The 21,421-nt window shown below is 36.9% G+C and overlaps 1 long non-coding RNA gene across 2 annotated transcripts in view; it reads left to right on the plus strand.

Moving 5' to 3' along the window:
• Positions 1-21,421, plus strand: part of LOC141551227 (uncharacterized) — a 40,657-nt gene that overhangs the window by 6,057 nt on the left and 13,179 nt on the right. The window contains exon 2 of one of the 2 annotated variants that reach the window (XR_012484803.1): positions 7,661-7,726. The exons of the other annotated variant lie outside the window; for it this stretch is intronic. This is a non-coding gene — a long non-coding RNA (uncharacterized LOC141551227). The remainder of the gene's footprint in view (positions 1-7,660; positions 7,727-21,421) is intronic. 2 annotated transcript variants of the gene reach the window in all.

Genomic DNA, 21,421 nt, shown 5'->3' on the forward strand with positions numbered 1-21,421 from the left:
CAACTTGATTTTTATGGAATTATTTTGTGTAACTTCACATGTGTTTTCTCAATTGTGGGTGGGGATAAGGGAGGGAATTTAGAACTCAAAAATCTTAAAAAACAAATATAAAAATATTTTGAATGTAACTGGGGGAAATATTAATTAATCAATTAAGATAATTTAAAAAGGACATTGATGAGCAAGAGTGTCATGAGAATTAGATAATAAGGATGGTGAGGGGTTTGAAAGCTGTATTATTCAAGAAACAGTTGAGGGATACTAAGGTGGAACAGTGGGTGAAACATTGATTCTGGAATCAGGAGTGTCTGAGTTCAAATTTGATCTCAGACATTTACTGACCCTGGGCAAATTATTTAACCCCAAATGCTTTCAAAAGAAAAAAAAAGCAGTTGAGAGAGGGTTTCACCACTTTTTTCCCCCCAAATATTTGAAAGGCTATCATGGGGAAGAGATTAAATTGACTATTTTGTGTGGTTCCAAAGAGTAGATCTGGATCAATGAGTGGAATTATAGCAAAGTAGTAATTATTTAGGTTTTTGTAATATTACATTTAACATAACATATAATTACATAATAATATGTTTTAAATAATAATGTTTTTCATCCATTCAAAAAAATAAAGCCCAAATACCTGACTGGAATTCAAGCATTCACAAATTTTTATCAACATATCAATTTTGACTCATTCTGCTGCTTCCTTTCTCTTATTCTGAACTTCAATAAAATTGGACTACTCTCCATCCCTCATCATAATTTGTCATCTCCTGTCTTCATTTCTTTTTTCATGCTATCTTTCTTCTGTATAAAATTGCTCTTCAATTTATAACATTAGGGAGTTGGCTGGAAAGTTGTCACCTGCTCTAGGTTCCAAGTTTGTGTCAAAAGGCAAGAGCTGTGTCTAGGTGTCCTTGACTCTGATGCTAACTTCCTAGTCAGCAATCTAGTTGCTTTCTGTAAAAAGATATATTTCAAAACATTTTCAGCTATAGAAATTTCTAATAATTTTTGTTTTCCTGATAATCTCCAACAAAAATTAGAGATGCACTGTTTTAAGAAAAGAATCAGTGTATTTTTTATTTCCCTTATTACTATAATTATTATTTGTTTCAAGACATTTCATCTCAATTGCATTTGCACATATTATACATTATCCTTGTGCAGGAGGAGGAGCAATCACATAAAGCCAAAATCCCCAAAGCTCAATTTTTCTTGGCAGTTGGGAGGAGGCTGTTGTGAAATTGTGTGTTGGGACATGTCTGGCATCTATGTGGTATCTGATAATAACCAGGAAGTTAAAGAATTCTGTAGTGTTATTCATTCTTTTCTCAGTTTAACAATTCAATTATTTAACACAATCCTTATGATTTTTTAGAACCAAGAAGCTATCTTGACCTCTAAACAAAAAGTAAGATCTTTGGAGGAAACAGAAATAATAGCTGTGTACTTTCTTGTTTTAACACTACTATAGATGCTCAACAAATACTTGCTTGTATATTGTCAAACTAGGCAAAAAGTGTGTGTGTAGGGGGTTGGGAGTATTCCTAAGATAGTAATATGGTTCCACAAAATACCTTAAATAAATCTCTATAGTGATTTAATTTAAGACTTGTTGGCATTTGGAGTTTTCTTAAGCAATACATTTTGATGTGTCTGTGATGTCAATAAAACATATACTCTCTCCCATGTAATCTATGACAAAAATACAATCTATGTATGTTTTCTTGTCTAAGGATATTCTTATTCATGTTCTTCCATTTAGAGTGGACATATTGTCCAATGTGCAGGATCCCTCCTTCCACATGGGGTCTTTAACAACCTCTTTTCTGTCATGGACTCCTTTGGCAATCTGATGAAACCTATGGACCTCTTCATAGAAGAATTTTTTTCTTGCACATATTCATAATTGAAAGACATGCTAAATTTTAGTTAGATGTTACAGAAATAAAGATGTAACACCCCTCCCCCCATCCAATATTCATGGACCACATGTAAAATATCCCTAGTTAGGGTTTTATTTTGTTTTTAACATTTTGTGGCTACTGAGGTTAGATTATTGCTGTCTTTTCCTTTTCCCAGTGCTCACTACATTAATGAACCATGTTCTTTCCAGATACTGACATCCTTAATGATATCTACCATACCATTTGTCATCATTGGTTTAATATGTGATTTCATTGCTTTTTGTATCCCCTTCAGCTTTGAGTCTTCTGTGACTGTGATATTCTCTAACTCACTACTATAGAACAGCACTAGAAAATATTGGTGTTGAAAAATATTCCTTTAGCAGGGAATAGCATAGGATTATTGATAGTGATACACCATTTTCCAAATGAGACCCACATGACTTCCTTCTATTCAATTCTAGCCTTCAGATTGTCAATTTTCAGTGCTTGTCCAGAATAAATAATAATATTATAGTTTTTTTTCCTATGTGGATTACTTAGCCAACCGTTTTTAAAATATATTATTATTTATTTCATTAGGTATTTCTTAATTACTGGTAAAAAAAAATTAACATTAATTTCAAAAAAAAAATTTAGTTCCAAATTCTCCCATTTCTGTCAATCCCTCCTCCTTGAAAAAGTCAAGCAAATTAATTTTGACTCTAGATGTGGTCATGCAAAACATATTTTTTATTAGCCATATTGCAAAAAGAAAACCCAAGCAAAATAAAATAGCAATGAAGTTTTTAAAAATATGCTTCAATCTGCATTCAGAGTTAATCAGTTCTCTCTCTAGAGATGGATAGCATTTTTCATTATGGGTTCTTTAGAATTGTCTTAGATCATTGTTTTTAAACAGAGTGTTTAAGTCTTATACAGTTGATAATCTTTAAAATATTGCTGTTATTGTGTAAAATGTTTTCCTGGATCTGCTCTCTTCACTTTGTATCAGTTCATATATGTCTTTCTAGATTTTTCAGAAACCCTCCTGTTCATTATCTTTTAAAGCACAATAGTATAATCCTCTACCACAACTTGTTCAACTATTCCCCAATTAATGGGTACCTCTTCCTTTTTGAATTCTTTGCCAAAATAAAAATAGCTGCTATAAATATTTTCTTACAAATAGCATTGCTGGTCAAATAACAATACAGGAACAATACAGTTTGATTGCCCTTTGGACATAGTTCCAAATTGTTCTCCAGAATGATTGGATTAGTTCACAGTTCTACCAACCATGTTCTTTCCAGATACTGACATCCTTAATGATATCTACCATACCATTCGTCATCATTGGTTTAATATGTGATTTCATGCTTTTTGTATCCCCTTCAGCTTTGAGTCTTCTGTGACTGTGATATTCTCTAACTCACTACTATAGAACAGTCCTGATTTTTTCACATCACCTCCAACATTTTTTGACTCTTTTCTATAATATTAGCTAATTTGATAGGTACAAGGTGATACCTCAGAGTTGTTTTCATTTTCATTTCTCTAATCAAGAATGATTTAGAGCATTTTTATGTAATTTTATACAGAGAGCTTTGTTTGAAAACTTCCTGCTCATATCATTTGACTATCAGTTGGGAATGATTTATATTCTCATAAAATTGACTCAGTTCTCTACCTAATTGAGAAATGAGGCATTTTTCAGAAAAATTTCCTATAAAAATTTTTCCTCCAGTTTCCTGATTTCCTTATAATCTTGGCAGCACTGGTTCTGTTTGTGTAAAAGTCTTTTAATTTGATGTAATCTAGATTATCCATTTTACATCCTGTAATGCTTTCTGTCTCATTTGGTCATAAATTCACTGAATGCAAATAAAATTATGTTTTGAATCCTCTCTGATGTGACACTGGACACATGATAATGTGTCCAAAATGTGACAAAATTTGGTGGGGGGGATGCAACAACTTTATTGAAAGAAAAGTGCAGTGAAATTAGTCAAAATCATGAAAGAAACTTGAGGAATTTTAGATACCTCCCTTCAAGCACAGGAACAAGTGCAGGGTGGATTCTTTCTGGATGTTGTGGTTAAGGTATGCTAAACTCTTTTTTTTGTTTTGTTTTGCTTTGGTATTCATTTTCTGTTTTTCTGTTTTCTTATTCTGTTTCTTCAAATAAAATAAATTTGAGGGAAAAATGGGGGAAAAAAAAGAAAAAGGAAAAAGGAAGAAGCATATTGATAGATACTCTTAGGACACATGACAGTTTAATAACTATCTATTCATTATTGATCCAGTGATTGGTAGCAACACTTAGTCAATGGACCTTTGGATGAACTTATCACACTCCCTTCTATACTGCTATTAATTCAAGCCCTCATTTCAGTATGTTTTTCCTATCATTAACCATCATTCAAACAATTAACATCAATTAGCTTTTTTTTTTTTTTTAAAGATATAGTAATTTAAAAAAGGACAAACATTTCCTCCTTCCTTTATCTTGGATGCACACATTCACCACTCTGAATTCTGGGGAGAGTGAAATTGTATTAATTAAGACAGTTTCTGCATAACATTGATCTTCACAAAATTCATGTAAAATATGATATTGCTGCTAGATAAGATTAGAGGGGGCTATTTATGTTATTTTTCATAATTTCCCAGGGTTTTATTGGCAAAGATCTCCCCATGCGGGGCCAAGCTCAATTAATCTGGTCTATACTCAGCAAAGGTAACCCAGTAAAATCCTTTTTTTTCAGAGAGGAGTCAACACAAAGAGCCCTTCACTTCTCCTCTAATGGCAATGTAGAAAGTGCGATTGTAAGTGGTTAAATTCCAGGATTTAGGATTATCACTAGCTATTGCTTCTATCATTAAGCAATCATAAAGATTCCTCCCTTTGGTTAGTAGGAACACAGTACACACTCAAGAGTTCTCTTAAATGATGGGGGCCACTTCCCACAATAATCTCAAATAGAGATTTAAAAGCCAGCCTTCATCTTCTGATGATGGAGGTTCTACTGATAGGGTTTCAGTGGATAAGGGGTGGGAATAAGGGTTGATTAAAGTTGTCACAGGAACTGGAAGAGATGAAGTGTGAGTGTTTCAGAAAACTCTCTCATAAAAAATTAGAGAGCCCCATCAACAACCTTAAAGCATGTAAATATATAATCTACATAGAGAAATGAAATTTTACAGAAATCAAGAGATAGACATACACATGCAAATATATGTGTTATAGATATTTAAATATGTATATGTGTGTGTGCACATTTATCTGAAAGAAGAAGATAAAGACCTCTGCCAGATGGTCAGAACAAGAGCTGTGGTTTGCTTCTCAACCTTCACTGCTCAGTCACTGTGACAGAGGTTGTGCCCTGTTCTTATCATAGCTGTGACAAGGACTCTGAGTCAAAGTTTCTTTCACATCACAGACTTTTTCTTATCACAGCCTCTCATTTTGGTATTAGATTACACCCATGGTTGTGATGACTGAGTTAGTACCGGATACCTTAGAATCAGCCAGAGTCAGGATCAGCAAAAATCCTTGATCTTTATTCTTGGCTGAAGTGAGAGGAATGGACACAGGAATCCCCTCACCTCCTTTCTCTCTCTCCACTGCCAAAAAGTCATTCCCTCTTGTCTTACTCCACCCTCTGATCCCTCTCACACTTCTCTGTCTACACCCACAGATTGAGCCAAGACAGAATAGTTGGACAGGGCCATTCTCCAAGCATATGTTAATAGAGTATTGTCCAATTGGTAATTAGACTCAAGTGCTTGGCTATTCAAATACATCTCCATTTCAGCCCTTTCCATCTCCCACTTTCTTTTGTTTTAGAACACAAGTGGTCACACCATCCCTGACTTCTCAGGGAGGTGAGAACCTCAAAAAGGAGGTGATCACGCCCTCCCCAACTTCTCAGGAAGGGAGGTAAAAAGAACCAAAAGGAAGTGGGGATTGCTAGCGGGTTTCTGGGATGAAGGGTCTTATTAGAAACAGGTATGCACAAACCCATCAGCATGGGAGGTATTACACAAGCACGTAGCAATAACACACATGCTATTAGTGATGACTCTTTCCACAGTCAGTGCAGGCTCAATGTGGTGTAACAAATATGAATTGTACATGCAAGTAGTGATATAACAAACAATATACATCAATGTGGTGTTGTAAAAGATTTCCAGAAGTCCTAGAAGAAGAGTATGTAAACATCAGTCACACATACGCCTTCTTCAGCAGCCAAGAGATAGTCCAATACCAATCTATTGTCCATTGCTTCACGTTTCAGGGAATCCAATGATCCCCACAAATTTTTGAAGTCCTGCAACAGTCTTTTTATATGTTAGGGAATCCAATGATTCCTGCAGATTTTGAAGTCCTGCAACAGTCTTATTATTTCTCAGAGAATCCAATGATTCCTGCAGATTTTGAAGTCCTGCAATAGTCTTATTATTTCTCAGAGAATTCAATGATTCCTGAGGGTTTTCAAGTCCTACAACAGTCTTATCATGTCTCAGAGAATCCAATGATTCCTGAGGATTTTGAACACAGATGAAAGACAGACAACCAAAAGATTTATAGTGGGTCACATCCATTTGCCAAATTTCATTAGGTCTCAAACCATGAAGGTTCTTCCCTGGAGGGAGTGTAGGAGCATGGAAAGGAAGGCAAGTTGGACAGGCTTTTACTATGCTCCTAGCTTCCTCTCTTGTTATTCCAAATTGTAAATGTAAAGCTCAGGCAGCCTGATAATATTTAAAGTAAGATTTTTGGGCTTCTTGAAATAAAGGAATATTGGCCAACATAGTTAGAAGGCTATCTGCCTTTGAATTACCATCAAAAATAGGACCTGGAAGTCCACTATGGGAGAGGACATACAAGCTATAAATCTTACCTTGATGCTTTCTCACTTGCTCTTGAAGTTCCTTAAAGATATATATATATATATATATATATATATATATATATATATATATATATATATATATATATATATATCAGCTCTTATATATATTGGAGGCTACAAATTTTATTTGGGCTGTGGCAATTCTTTGTACCATACCTACTAAATAGGCTGAACCAGATATTATATTTATATCTTTTGAATAATAAGTAAGAGCTAGAATGATTGCATAAAATTCATTCTGCTGAGTGGACTGAAAAGGAGTTCTGACTACTCTATAGTTAAGTCATAAGAGTATACAGCGCAAATATTTTGTTTGCATGCATCTGTACAGATAGTTGGTCCTTTAAGAGGAACTTTAGAAACCTTTTCTTCAAGAATCCATTGCCAATTATGTAATAGTCTGGTTATCTGTAACGGAGACCTATGTGTAAAATTTGGAGCCATGGCTAATAAAATTTGCCACTCTGGGATGGTTTTAAAACACACATTAATTTATGCATTAATATAAAAGGTATATATCTTGTCAGGTCTTATCCCAGATAATTATACTGCTCACTTAGTGGCCTTTAATAAAATTCTAGCCACAAGCACTGGGTAAGGAGTAAGGCTTTGTTCTGGTTATGCTGGGAGGCTCACCCACTCTATCACACCGTCTCCTTGATGAAGGACTGCTGTGGGCACCTCTTGTGTAGCAAAAACTGATATTTCCAAGGTTTTTTGAGTGACTCTTTCAACCACATTGGATAAAGCCAATTCAACTTCTCTCAAAGCCTCTTGAGCTTTTTTGGTAAGCTGGCATGGTGAGTTTAAAGCACTGTATCCTCTTAAAATGTCATATAATGTTTTTGCATTTGATAGGTAGTCAAGCCTAACACTGGATGCATCCATTGGATATCTCCTATCAATTTCTGGAAGTCATTTAAGGTATTTAGCTTCTCTGTTCTTAAGGAGTGTTTTTGTACTGTAAGCACCTTAAGTAATACTTCATATCCTAAATATTGAAAAGGATCATGTCTTTGAATTTCTTCTGGAGCTATGTGCAATTTATAATTCCTTAGTGCTTCTATGGTCTTTTGTAGACATGCTTCTAACATTTGTTCCTCAAGTGCACATCCCAATATATTATCCATGTAATGTAATAACATTACTTTTGGAAATGCTTTTCTTACTGAAGTAAGAACAGCAGCAACATACATTTGACACATAGTAGGGCTGTTTTTCATTCCCTGTGGCAAAAAAAAAAAATCTTTTATAAGGTCAGCTAAGTTAACGCCAGGCACTGAAAAGGCAAATCTTTTCATATCCTCCTTATCTAGAGGGATAGAATAGAAACAATCCTTAATGTCTATAACCCAAAGAGGCCATTCTCTAGGCAACTGAGTAGGAGATGGAAGTCCAGGTTGAAGAGTTCCTATAGTTTCCATCTGTTCATTTATCTTTCTTAAATTAGTCAACATCCTCCATTTTCCAGATTTCTTTCTTACAACAAATATTGGGGAATTAAGGACTTAGAGAAGGTTGCAAGTGTCCTTGGTCAAGTTGCTCCTGTACAATAGCTAATAAGGCCTGAATTTTATAGCTACCTAAGGGCCATTGTTCTATCCACACTGGTGTATCAGTTTTCCATTGGATAGGAACAGTTGAAAGTGTTGGCAGGCCTTCAACAGCAGCCCTGCTTAAAAAACTGAAGTACTCCCACTATCACCATTACTATTCAATATAGTACTAGAAACGCTAGCCTCGGCAATAAGAGCCGAGAAAGAGATTCAAGGAATTAGAGTAGGAAATGAGGAAATTAAACTATCACTTTTTGCAGATGACATGATGGTATACTTAGAGAACCCCAAAGACTCTGCTAAAAAGCTACTAGAAATAATTCAAAATTTCAGCAAAGTGGCAGGATACAAAATAAATCCACATAAATCCTCGGCATTTTTATATATCACTAACAAAATGCAACAGCAAGAGATACAAAGAGAAATTCCATTCCAAACAAATATTGATAGTATAAAATATTTGGGAATCCATCTACCAAAGAAAAGTCAGGAATTATATGAGAAAAATTACAAAACACTTGCCACAAAAATAAAATCAGATTTAAATAATTGGAAAGACATTCAGTGCTCTTGGATAGGCCGAGCGAATATAATAAAGATGACAATACTCCCCAAACTAATCTATTTATTTAGTGCTATACCAATCAGACTCCCAAGAAACTATTTTAATGACCTAGAAAAAATAACAACAAAATTCATATGGAAGAATAAAAGGTCAAGAATTGCAAGGGAACTAATGAAAAAAAACTCAGAGGAAGGTGGTCTAAGTGTACCTGATCTAAAGCTATATTATATAGCAGCAGTCACCAAAACCATTTGGTATTGGCTAAGAAATAGACCGGTAGATCAGTGGAACAGATTAGATACAAAGGACAAAAAAGGGTACATCTATAGCAATCTAATCTTTGACAAACCCAAAGATTCCAACATTAGGGATAAAAATTCATTATTCGGAAAAAACTGTTGGGAAAACTGGAAATTAGTATGGCAGAAATTAGATTTGGATCCACACTTAACACCATATACCAAGATAAGATCAAAATGGGTCCATGATTTAGGCATAAAGAGGGAGATAATAAATAGATTAGAGGAACAGAGGATAATCTACCTCTCAGACTTGTGGAGGAGGAAGGAATTTATGACCAGAGGAGAACTAGAGATCATTATTGATCACAAAATAGAAGATTTTGATTACATCAAACTAAAAAGTTTCTGTACAAATAATACTAATGCAAACAAGATTAGAAGGGAAGTAACAAATTGGGAAAATATTTTTAAAAACAAAGGTTCTGACAAAGGTCTCATTTCCAAAATATATAGAGAACTGACCATAATTTATAAGAAACCAAACCATTGTCCAATTGATAAATGGTCAAAGGATATGAACAGACAATTCTCAGAGGAAGAAATTGAAACTATATCCACTCACATGAAAGAGTGTTCCAAATCACTACTGATCAGAGAAATGCAAATTAAGACCACTCTGAGATACCACTACACACCTGTCAGATTGGCTAAGATGACAGGAACAAATAATGACAAATGTTGGAGGGGATGTGGGGAAATTGGGACACTAATACATTGCTGGTGGAGTTGTGAAAGAATCCAGCCATTCTGGAGAGCAATCTGGAATTATGCCCAAAAAGTTATCAAACTGTGCATACCCTTTGACCCAGCAGCGCTACTACTGGGATTATATCCCAAAGAAATACTAAAGAGCGGAAAGAGACATATATGTGCCAAAATGTTTGTGGCAGCTCTTTTTGTTGTAGCTAGAAACTGGAAGATGAATGGATGTCCATCAGTTGGAGAATGGTTGGGTAAATTGTGGTATATGAAAGTTATGGAATATTATTGCTCAGTAAGAAATGACCAGCAGGAGGAATACAGAGAGGGTTGGAGAGACTTAAATCAACTGATGCTGAGTGAAATGAGCAGAACCAGAAGATCACTGTACACTTCAACAACGATACTGTATGAGGATGTATTCTGATGGAAGTGGAAATCTTCAACATAAAGAAGATCCAACTCACTTCCAGTTGATCAATGATGGACAGAGGTAGATACACCCAGAGAAGAAACACTGGGAGGGGAATGTAAATTGTTAGCACTAATATCTGTCTGCCCAGGTTGCATGTACCTTCGGATTCTAATGTTTATTGTGCAACAAGAAAATGATATTCACACACATGTATTGTACTTAGACTATATTGTAACACATGTAAAATGTATGGTATTGCCTGTCGTCGGGGGGAGGGAATGAGGGAGGGGGGGTAATTTGGAAAAATGAATACAAGGGATAATATTATAAAATATATATATATATAATAAAAAAAAATTAAAAAAAAAAAAAAAAAAAACTGAAGTACTCATTTGTAATCCTAATTGTTGTAAAATGTCTCTTCCCCACAGATTGATGGGGATTTTTGCAACTATAAAAGGACTAAAAACTTCTGTTTCACCTTCAAATATCCATTTCAAACTTCATATTTTATACTTCAGCTGCTATTGATCCTCCTATGCCAGACATGTAGGTTTCTGTCTTAATCTTTGGCCAGTGAATGGGCCAGTTGGCACCTCTAATGACTGCACGATCTGCACCAGTGTCTACCAAATCTTCTAATGGTATGACATTTATATAGATGGTGAGCATAGGTCGGTCAGCTGTTATAGCTGCTGTCTAGTATATTCCTGGATTTTGTTGCTTGGAGTCAGAATCTGGGCGACTATCACCAGTTTGTTTATTAGGAGTCTGTATCAGTAAACCTGATGCTACTACTTCTCCTGGTTGATAAGTCACACATTGTCTACCTGTATTAATGATTGGGATATTATCTACACATCCCCCAGTTTCCCACATCAGTGTATGGATGGACACTGTTTTGTAAGTACTCTCAGGAGGTGAAATGATCTAGCCTACTGTGCCTGGAAGCAAGGGATCCATAGGTTGGAACAGATTTCACCCCTGCAAGGGGTATCTCAGTTGTCCCAGCTGCATACAACTCTATTCTCCCCAGTTGTAATCCCTTTCTCCCATCAGATGGCTTCCTGGCTGATTGGTCATGTCTGGGTTCTGGACTTCTAGGCACTCTCTGGGTGTAGCATTGGCTGCCATCATGCCCCAGGTATTTTTTGTCTTGGCCCCTGGAGCTGGGCCCCTCCTCCTGTTCCCCTGAATCAGTCTACATTCTGATGCCCAATGGAAGCCTCTGTTGCATTTTGGACATGGGGCATTGGGTCTTGTTCTCCCACCCTGTTTTATCACTCTGTCTCTATGCCAACATTGAGCTTTCAGATGCCCTACTTAACCACATTGAAAGCATTGACAAGTCTTTGTGGAAGTCCCTTGCCAAAAGGGACCCTGTCTTCCCATGTTGGGATGTTGGGAAGTCTGCATCATAGCCTGGCTAAAAAAAGATATTTGTGCCCACTGTGGCACAGCATCTTATGATCTTCTCTAAAGGAGCATCCTTGCATAGTCCTAGTATAATCCTTCTGCAAATTTCATTAGCATTTTCTTTAATAAGTTGCCTTATCAAAATGTCTGTTATTGCATTTTCACCATTAGTCCATATGATAGCTGTCTGCAAATGTCCCACAAAATTAGCAAAGGGTTCATTTAGTCCTTGTGCAATTTTTGTGAATGTCTCACCCTTGTCATTTTTAATGGGGGGAGAAGCCCATACTTTTATAGCAACAGCAGCAACAGCAATTTGCTCATATGCTGCTATGGAGTAATTAATCTGTACTGAAATGTCTGCATAAGAACCTACACCTGTTATTTGGTCACAGGTGATTGAAGTATTAACTCCACTTTGACTATTTGGCTGGGCTCATATCCTACAGAGCTCACTATATTCAGAAAGCCACAATAAGTTTTGTCCAGGTTCTAAGCATACCCTTGCTATAGATTTCCAGTCCCTAGGGGTTAAGACTTCATAAGACAAATTCTGTAATAACATCTTAACATAAGCTGATGTAGCCCCATAAAGAGTGCAAGCCTTTTTCAGGTCTTTGAGGATTTCTAGATCAAAAGGAGTGTATCTTCTACTTTCTTGACCTGAAGAATTAAACTGTTGAATCTTAGGATATATTTGTAGTTTCAACTCAGCTATAGCATTCCCTTCCTCTGTGGCTTTAAGTACTGCCTTTTGCAATCTACTCATAGGAGGGGTGATTGCTGAGGGGGAGGTGCTGGTGGTGTCACTGCCCCTCCCACTACTCCTCCTTCCTCCATCCCAGAAGGTGGAGTTGATGGGGGCATGTCAATAATCTGCTCTGTAGGCAGGGTTGCCTCATGAGAGAGAGAATCACCATGCCCTTGAACCTCATTTAAGTTCCCATGCCATCTGGTGATATGGTCATTACACTGTTCTTTGTCTTCCTCTTTTTCCTCACACTTCCTCATCTGGCTGTTTCTAAAACTTTTCCTTTTTCTATAACTTGCAGGATTTTTTAAGGCCAATTGTATTATGATGTATATATATAGAATACTTCTGTGGAAATTGAATGAGGATCTTTTTCATTGTAGTATTTACATAGTTGTTCTCCTACTAGTTTTCTAATGATCTATATTTATTTCTTCTTCCTCTAAGAACCAAGGGGATGTGCGTCCTAATGTACCCAAGAATCTAGCAATCTGTTCCCAAGTTAAATTAAGCCTTGTCCCTCAAACAGCTTAAACATGCTTTCTATAGTGCCTTTTGGGGGCAGGGATGGGACTGGGGAGGGGGGAGAATCTTTTCCTAACACCTGCCCCATTTCAGCTAGTTACTAGTTTACTAGGTTACTAGTTTAGCTCTTAACAAAGTAAGTTCCCTGTTTGTCTATTAAAATACTCACCTAATTTCCTGGTCACCAAGGACTTCTTCAGTGAAAGTAGAGTCCTTAGCCCACACCTTGGGCACCAAATGTGAAGACTGAGTTAGTACCCTGGATACCTTAGAATCAGCCAGAGTCAGGATCAGCAAAAATCTTTGATCTTTATTTTTGGTTGAAGTGAGAGGAATGGACACAGGAATCCCCTCACCTCCTTTCTCTCTCTCCACTGCCAAAAAGTCATTCCCTCTTGTCTTACTCCACCCTCTGATCCCTCTCACACTTCTCTGTCTACACCCATAGATCAAGCCAGCACAGAATATTTGGGCCGGACCATTCTCCAAGCATATGTTAATAGAGTATTGTCCATTTGGTAATTAGCCTCAAGTGCTTGGCTATTCAAATGCATCTCTGTTTCAACCCTTTATACATGGTATTCTTATATGTTTTATGAATTACTTCTTGGGATACCATCCTATATTTTTTGGAAGAGATTTCCAAAGGCAAAGATTGGGAAACATTGTAAATAATAGCAGAATAAAATTAATACAATATGTATTATTAACATCATGAGGAACAGAGTTTTCAATGCTTCCTTAATCCATTCTAATCCTGGCAACAAAACCTATATGTCCCAGTGAATTTTTCCTTCATGCTTATTTTATTCCAATTCTGATCCTGGGGATGACTAGGTGATGAAGTTAATAGAGTGTTGGGTCTAAAGTCAAGAAGACCTAAGTTGAAATCTGATCTCAGACACTAACTGTATGACCCTGGACAAGTGATTTAACCCTATTTGTTTTAGCTTCCTTATCTATAGAATAAGCCAGAGAAGGAAATGGTAAGCCACCCCAGTGTTTTTACCAAGAAAACTCCAAAGGGGATCAAGAAAAGTTGGATACAACTGAAAAACAAAAATTCTGATACTAATGTTTCAATTCTGTTTAGATGGTGGGTAATATTCAAAGTCTGATCAGATGAAACGGTGCAGTATTCAGCCCCAGTGAAGGTACAGACACTTCCTTGGCTGGCTAATAAATATTTAATGGTCATATGTTTCATTAGCAATCTTAATTGTCTAACCAGTCAGTTCTGTTAATAATAATTCAATATTGCTGATGGATTCATTCATGAATCTCAATAAAGATCAGTAAGTTGAAGGATCAGTAGGGTAAATGGGATCATGAAGGACTGGACCTGATTGAAATGACTGAATACGATATAGCTGGTAGCTCAGTGAATAGAGCTTATTGTACTAAGTCTTGTTTCAGGAAGATCTGAGTTCAGATCCATAATCAGATTCTTCCTAGCTTTGTGACTCTGAGCAAGTAATTTAACCCTGCTAATCTTAGTTTACTCATCTGTGAAATGAGCTAGAGAAGGAAATGGCAAACTACACCAGTGTCTTTGCCAATAAAGCATCAAATAGAGCCACAAAGAGTCAGACATTATTGAAATAATTGAACAGCAACATGAAGGATGTTAATCTTGCTTCATAATGAAGGAAGAACCCTTTAAGGTAAGGTTCTGGATAATATAACTGAACATCAGTTCTAGACTGGTCTTCATAGAAGTGTTAGGTATGTAACTCTATGAATGTCAGGTGTGGTTATTCCCCATATTGCATAGTCAGGTAAGTCATTGCTCTATGCCCACATACCCAAAACACAACATGTCTGTCTGGAACGGTTGTCGGTTAGAGTGTGGGAGGGGGATATTTATGCAATTCATCATAATGTCCCACAGCATTTCCAGGGTTCCATTGGCAAAAAGTTTCCCCTTACAAAGACTACTCTTGATTGCTATGGATACCCCAGTGAAATCTTGTTTCCAAAGAGGAATCTGTACAAGGAGCCCTCCACTTTTCTAATAACAATGTAGGAAGTATGATTGTTAAGTAGTCAAATTTCTGAGTTTAGAATTAACACTAGCCAGCCCCCCTATCATTAAGGATAGGCCAACCATAGAGGTTCCTCTCTTGTGGTTAGTGAGATTATCATACATAATCAACAATACTCTTCAATGACTGGGCCACTTCCCACAATAATCTCAAACAGGCATTTTAGAGACAACCTTCATCATCTGATGATGGAAGTTTTATAGATGGGCTGTCAGTGAGTAAGGGGTAAGAAGAAGGACTGATTAAGGTTGCTACAGAGACTGGAAGGTGGAAAGTGTCCAATAGAGGTTTGCATGAAGTATCATTGCTGGGATACTCTGTGATTGCCAAACTATCTGAACATCAACAAATGAGGGGAAAGATACATCTGCTCAATAACTTTAGTCCAAAAAAGTAAGTTCAGAGGGGATATCTGTGGAATTGAAGAAAGACAAGGTTAGGGATAACTGATTCAGGGTTGATGGAACAGGGTAATGTTTGAAGGGCAGCTACTCTGGCAGCAGGATCTATAATATTGCATTCCCTTTTGATACAGTATCTCTCTCTCCTTTTATGGACATAAAGATCATGACAAAAAAATAGCTTCAAGAAACAACAAACTATCAATGAATCAGAAAAGTGAAGACCTAAAAGCAATTAGGGGTTAGAAAACTGTTCCCAAAGTTGTTCCATAAAAGCATGATAAATTCCAAAATTATAGAATCAATATAAATGCTAGCAAAAGAGCCTTTAGCCAAGGAATAACCTCTAGGAAGGACTACTAATTCCGTTCTTTGGGCACCAATTAAAGAGTGTTAGGGCAAAGTTTTTTATTACTTCAAAGTAAAAAATCACAGGATAACCTTTTTTTTTTTTTTTTGGTGTCCATCATATGGAACCTTTTCAACTAAAGCAGCTGCAGCAATTTCCCAAAGACATCCCATAGCTTTTCAAAGAACAGTATTCAGCTAGATTGTATAGTAGCTAGGGGATAGAGTATTGATACAGACCTCTTGAGGCCACACCTTTGTATTCATAAACAAATAATAATAAAATCTTTGTAGTCTGGAAGGCCAAAGATGGAAACAGAGAGTAGGAAACTTTTAAAATGACAGAAATACTTAAGCTCTTTGTCTATTTAATGTTATTCAGTCTTCAGCAATGAGAATTACAAAAGGGAGGACAAATTCACCCCAGCTGGTATCCACTATTGGCTGAAACAAGCTGCATCCAAAGGGAATACTGATCTGCACTTTTCCAGTAGGTTTTGGCATTTTCAAAAAAGCCTAAATACATTTAAAGGCAAGTTTCAGACATCCTTCCCTTAAAATAGTGTTAAAATATTCAACCTGTGGCTGACAAAACTGAAGTTTGAAAAGAGAGATTTTGTATTCTTTCACTGATAAAGCTATGAATAAAATGAAAGTTTCTTGTACACATGCTGCATGAGTTGGTGATGCTAGAAGGTCATCAATGTATTGAAATAATGTGGAGAATTGTAGGGCCACATCCTAAATATTCTGATGCAGAAATTGAGAAATATAGTGGAGGATTCAGCAAAGCCTCATGTGAACCTGGACCATTTAAATTGGGAGGCCCCAACTGTTGAGGTTCAGAAGGGGTCCCAAAAGATTGGGGTCACAAACTGGTGTCGTTATATGTCTCAAAATAATTTGCAGGCTTGAACCCATATCCAAGTCAAGGGGCAAAGTTTATTGTAATTATAATACCCATTGAAGGGGGCTAAGTTGCAAAAGAATTTAACAAGGAACCAGGAGCAAGGAGACAAATTTATCCAGTTCTTCACGTCATTGATATAATAATTTTATGGTCTAGAAACAAAACTGAGGAGTGGTATCAGGAATTTGGTTATCACTTACTAGCAGATCTAGGACTATCCTAAGGCCAGAAGACTTTAGAATCATTGACAAATAGATTGTCAGAACAGTAACACTGTAAGATTAGAGAGTCTCAGGCTCATAATATATCTTTCCTAAAGTCTGAGGAAAGAAATATTATATTCCTAGGCCAAAAGACTTTTACAATCATTAACATACAGATTGTTAGAACAACAGCACTCTAAGGTGGGGGGGGGGGGGCGGATCTTGGGATTACTGATTTTAAAGCCATAAGATATTAAAATCATTGACAGGTTGTTATAACAGAAGCACCTTAAGTTTAGGGGGATCTCTTATACTGCTGTCTCCCCTAGAAACTATATTCCATTATTTTCCCCTTTCAAGCATTTGAACCCCAAATTCATTTTGGGTTGGAGATATCATTTTCTGGAGCTGCTTCATGCTAATAGGGGGTATAGAGCTGTCCTTCCCTAGTAGGGTCCAGACTGAGGAGAGGAAGCATGTAACTTGAAAATGGTGGCAGCAGCATTTAGGGCGATGCTGAATGTCAGAATCCATTAGCTGATGGTATTCAGATGAACAAATAGTTGGAAGTTCATAGCTTGGAGTGTGGAGGAAACAAATCTCACAAGTAGGCTAAAAATGCATGAGCCAAATATGAGCAAAAAAAGAATAATTAAAAGTGAAATTAGTATGAGGGTTATTAGGGACAGTAACCAGGAAACCCATCCCATGGAAAACTGGGGGAATAGACAAGGCTATCATGAATGTCTTTCATCCAGACAGCTTTTCCTAGGATGAATACCAAAGAACATTTTCCCCATATCACTACTTTTGTCTCCTCAAAGGAGTAGGGATATTGGGTAGAATAGTAGCATTATGCACAGTGAAAGGAGTGCAAGCATTATAGTATTTAAAAGGCATTAAGCATTGGTTAGAGAGGAATGATTTGCAAAGTGGAGATAATAATCTTAAATTGATTTGATCCCCTTTAGCAAAAACTTCTGAGCCTTTTCAGTCTTAGAAGGGAAAGCTTTAACCTAATAAAGGTGTCAACAGAAACCAAAAGCAGCTTGAAGTCCCTGAGAGGGAGCATGTGTAAAATCTATCTTTCCATCCTTTCCTAATATGTACCCTTCCTCCAGATAGGCTGCAGGATGGGGGGTTTAACAGCCCTTTCAGGATTTTCTTGGGCACAAAGTGGGCAGAACTGACAGACTCCTTGCTTGTGAACAGTGAAAATAAGTTTCACAAGGGTTTGCAGAGCATTTTTTCCCAAGTGAGGAGCTTGGTTTAGACCAAGGAGAACTGGCCTCTGGGGTTGGAACTTGGTCTGGAGGTTTTTGAAACAAGCCAGAAGGGAAAAGGGTGTATCCCCTTTCTCTAGCAAGGGCTTGTTTCTGGGAGCTATGAAAGAGTGTGGGAGTTGGGGAGCTGGGAATTAAAGGTGCCATGGTCAGAGACAAACAGGCAGTAGCGCACATGTCCAAATCTGCAAGCCTGTTTGCCGAAAGTAACAGGCTTGCAGATTCAGCCACCTGTGCTGCTTCCTGTTTGCCTTGGCCTGAAGTGAATCTCCCTTCTGGTGTCCTTTACAAAACATACAGAAACCTCTCTAGGCCCATGGACAGCTTCTAATAATTGTAGAATTTCCCTTGCATACTTAATAGAAGAATATTTTTTTCCTTTCAAAAGTCTCCTTTCTTTTATATAGCCCCATGAGATGCAAAATATGAAAAGCATATTTGGAGTCAATATAGATATTCACTGTCATTCCTTTCCCCAATTCTAAAATTCTGTGAGGGCAAAAATGCTTTGAACCTGGTGGGAAGGTGGAACTCCAATTCCTAGAATAAGGGCTGTGGTAGCCATTGCTCTAAGTTAGGACATAAGTTTCTTTGAGAAGTAAGCAAGGGATCTAGAATAGAATCCCAGGGACTGAGTCTAGTATGACCTGGTCTTGTCTTTCATACAGAATAAAAAGCTTTAGGTAGGGCTAAGGCTAGGGCATAGATTGGTTTAGCTTTCAGGGTCTTAAAAAACCTTAAAAACCCCCATTTCAGGGGAATTGTGTCAGGACTAGGAATAAAATCAGAGGGCCCTGACAATATCCAAAGTTAGGTATACAAAATCCAGCCAGGTCCAGGGAAGTGTACAGCTGTTTCTTTGAGGATTGCTTTCTCTCCACTGTGAGCAAAAGGTGGTGGTAATTAGTTACATGGTCCAAATATTTAATAGACTGATAGGCAATATGATCCTTTAGACAAAAAAAAAACTTCATAGCCCTGGGGTGGGGAGGCCTGGAGGTTTAGGGTTTTTATGCCTGAAGTGGGAGAAACCTCTCAGGTTGGTCTATAGATCAAGACATCATTTACATCCTGGACAACCAGTACCTATCTAAATATGTAGAAGCTGTCATGAAAGTCCTGAGTCACCTCCATGTTATGGACACAATTGCCCATGTTACCCCTGGATTTGCCCCTTTAAGGACAAAAAGAAATTGTGAGTCTTCTTGCAATGGTATGCAAAAGAAAGCATCTTTAAGATCTAAGAGAGAAAACCATTATTGTGTCCCCTGGGATACTTGTACAGGGCTCATGGCTTTTACTGACCATTTGCTTTGATTATAGAAATTTGCTACAAGAGGAAAAAGCTGGGTCATGATTACAATAGCATCAAAACAGGTCCTTCAGGCTTCAGCTTGAGAGCACATACATGACAGGATAAAACATTTTTAGTTCTATAACAATCAATCATGTAATAACAATTCCACCTCATAGCCAGACCCAGGAATAACCAGGTGGGAAAAAGAAACAGTACTGGGAAACTGAGTCAGAAGAATCCCACCTTGCACAGAGGCTAATGTTGTTCTCCCAACTCTTGCTCAGATAAGATGTCCACCTATAATAGTTCAGGAAGGTATTCCTCTGATTAACTTAAGACATTTCTCTGGAATGGTGGGTTACTGACAATGATCAGGCAATCAAATTCAAAACTCAAAAGAATATCAGTTACAATCCGAAGAGATTTTATCTCTAATAACAAATTCTACTAATTGCAGCTTAGGGCTAGATAGTTTATTTTTAAAAGTTTACCAGGACTTATACACATGAGATTTCATTTAACATGTTTAATATGTTTAAACTTATCCTGGTGCAAAGGATCAATCATTAAACAAATTTATAGATTCTTAGTAAACACATTCCTTGTTTAGGAACCATAAATCCTAAAACATGCTTTTTTCTCAAGGCTGATGACCTTGCTTACCCTGATGGTTTAAAAAAATTGGAAAGCTTACAAATTAAGAGGAGTTGACAGAGACCCCTGGGAAAGGGCTGATGTTGTTGTTGCCCACCTCAATTATTCTTAGTGTTTCCATGGACCACAGTCCATGCCCTTTGATACCTCTCCCCACTCTGTGAAGGGAAAAAAAGTGCTGTATATTTCCTACTTGGAGGTGAATTGATGAGGCTCTCACCTCATCCCTCTTTTTTTATATATAGTAATTACCAATTTTAGGTTTACTATGATAACAATAACTCCAAAAAACTTAGTTAACAATTTAAGAATTTTCCTAATAGCCACATAGTCTTCCCTTAAATAAGTTTATCTTTTTAGGGAGAAAACAAGACAATTCTTAAAACAGATAGAAGAGATTTTAAAATTGACAACCTTACTTAGTGAGATTCCCTAAATTCTAATTAAATGTTTTAGACAAACTGAATTGTCATTTGATCATTTTCCAATTCACACAAAGCATTTCTCTTTTGTGAACCAGGAAAAGGGCTAAGGTACCAGTTTTTACTAATAGGGTCCTCAGAAATCTGACTCTAAATAACTCAAAAGCAGGCTGTTTGTTGTCAGAGTCTTTAAAGAAGTAGCAAACTTCTGTTTTCCTAAAATTTCTTAACTCATAAATCTTCTGTTAACACTATCAGTGCAAAAAAATTGCAACTTACATATCCCTTTAGAGGGCTTTAATTAGAACTCCTTTAAAATTGCTTTTACTCTCATATCACAAATAACAAATTATTTTACATACACATAGAAATCATTTATCTCAAAATTGAGATTGTGTATTGGTCACATCTAAAAACCCATAAAGTTATCAAATATGAAACAACTATATTTAATAAAACAGTTAACATTTGTATAGCATGTTTATGCTAAGCACTTTTGCAATCATGTGATCTTCACAACCATTACTATTTCTCTTTACAAATCAGAAAACTAGGCAGAGATAAAATAATTTACCATAAATTACATAATTAATACATATCCACAATTGAAACAGAGAATGATGGGCTTACCAAATGCCAAGAATGATTGGCTTTCTCATCTTACACTGCCATGCTGGTTGGTAGTAGGGGTACCCGGATTCTTCCCAGGCAGTTCCTGGACAGAACCTGCTTAATTAAGACAGGAGTGATTAGTACCAGAATCTCCCTCTGATGATAGTTTCAGGTGCCAGGGCTCAGGGAATGCTGATTATGGTACCTGACTCTCA

This window comes from Sminthopsis crassicaudata, chromosome 1, assembly GCF_048593235.1.
Source record: "Sminthopsis crassicaudata isolate SCR6 chromosome 1, ASM4859323v1, whole genome shotgun sequence".
Taxonomy (NCBI): domain Eukaryota; kingdom Metazoa; phylum Chordata; class Mammalia; order Dasyuromorphia; family Dasyuridae; genus Sminthopsis; species Sminthopsis crassicaudata.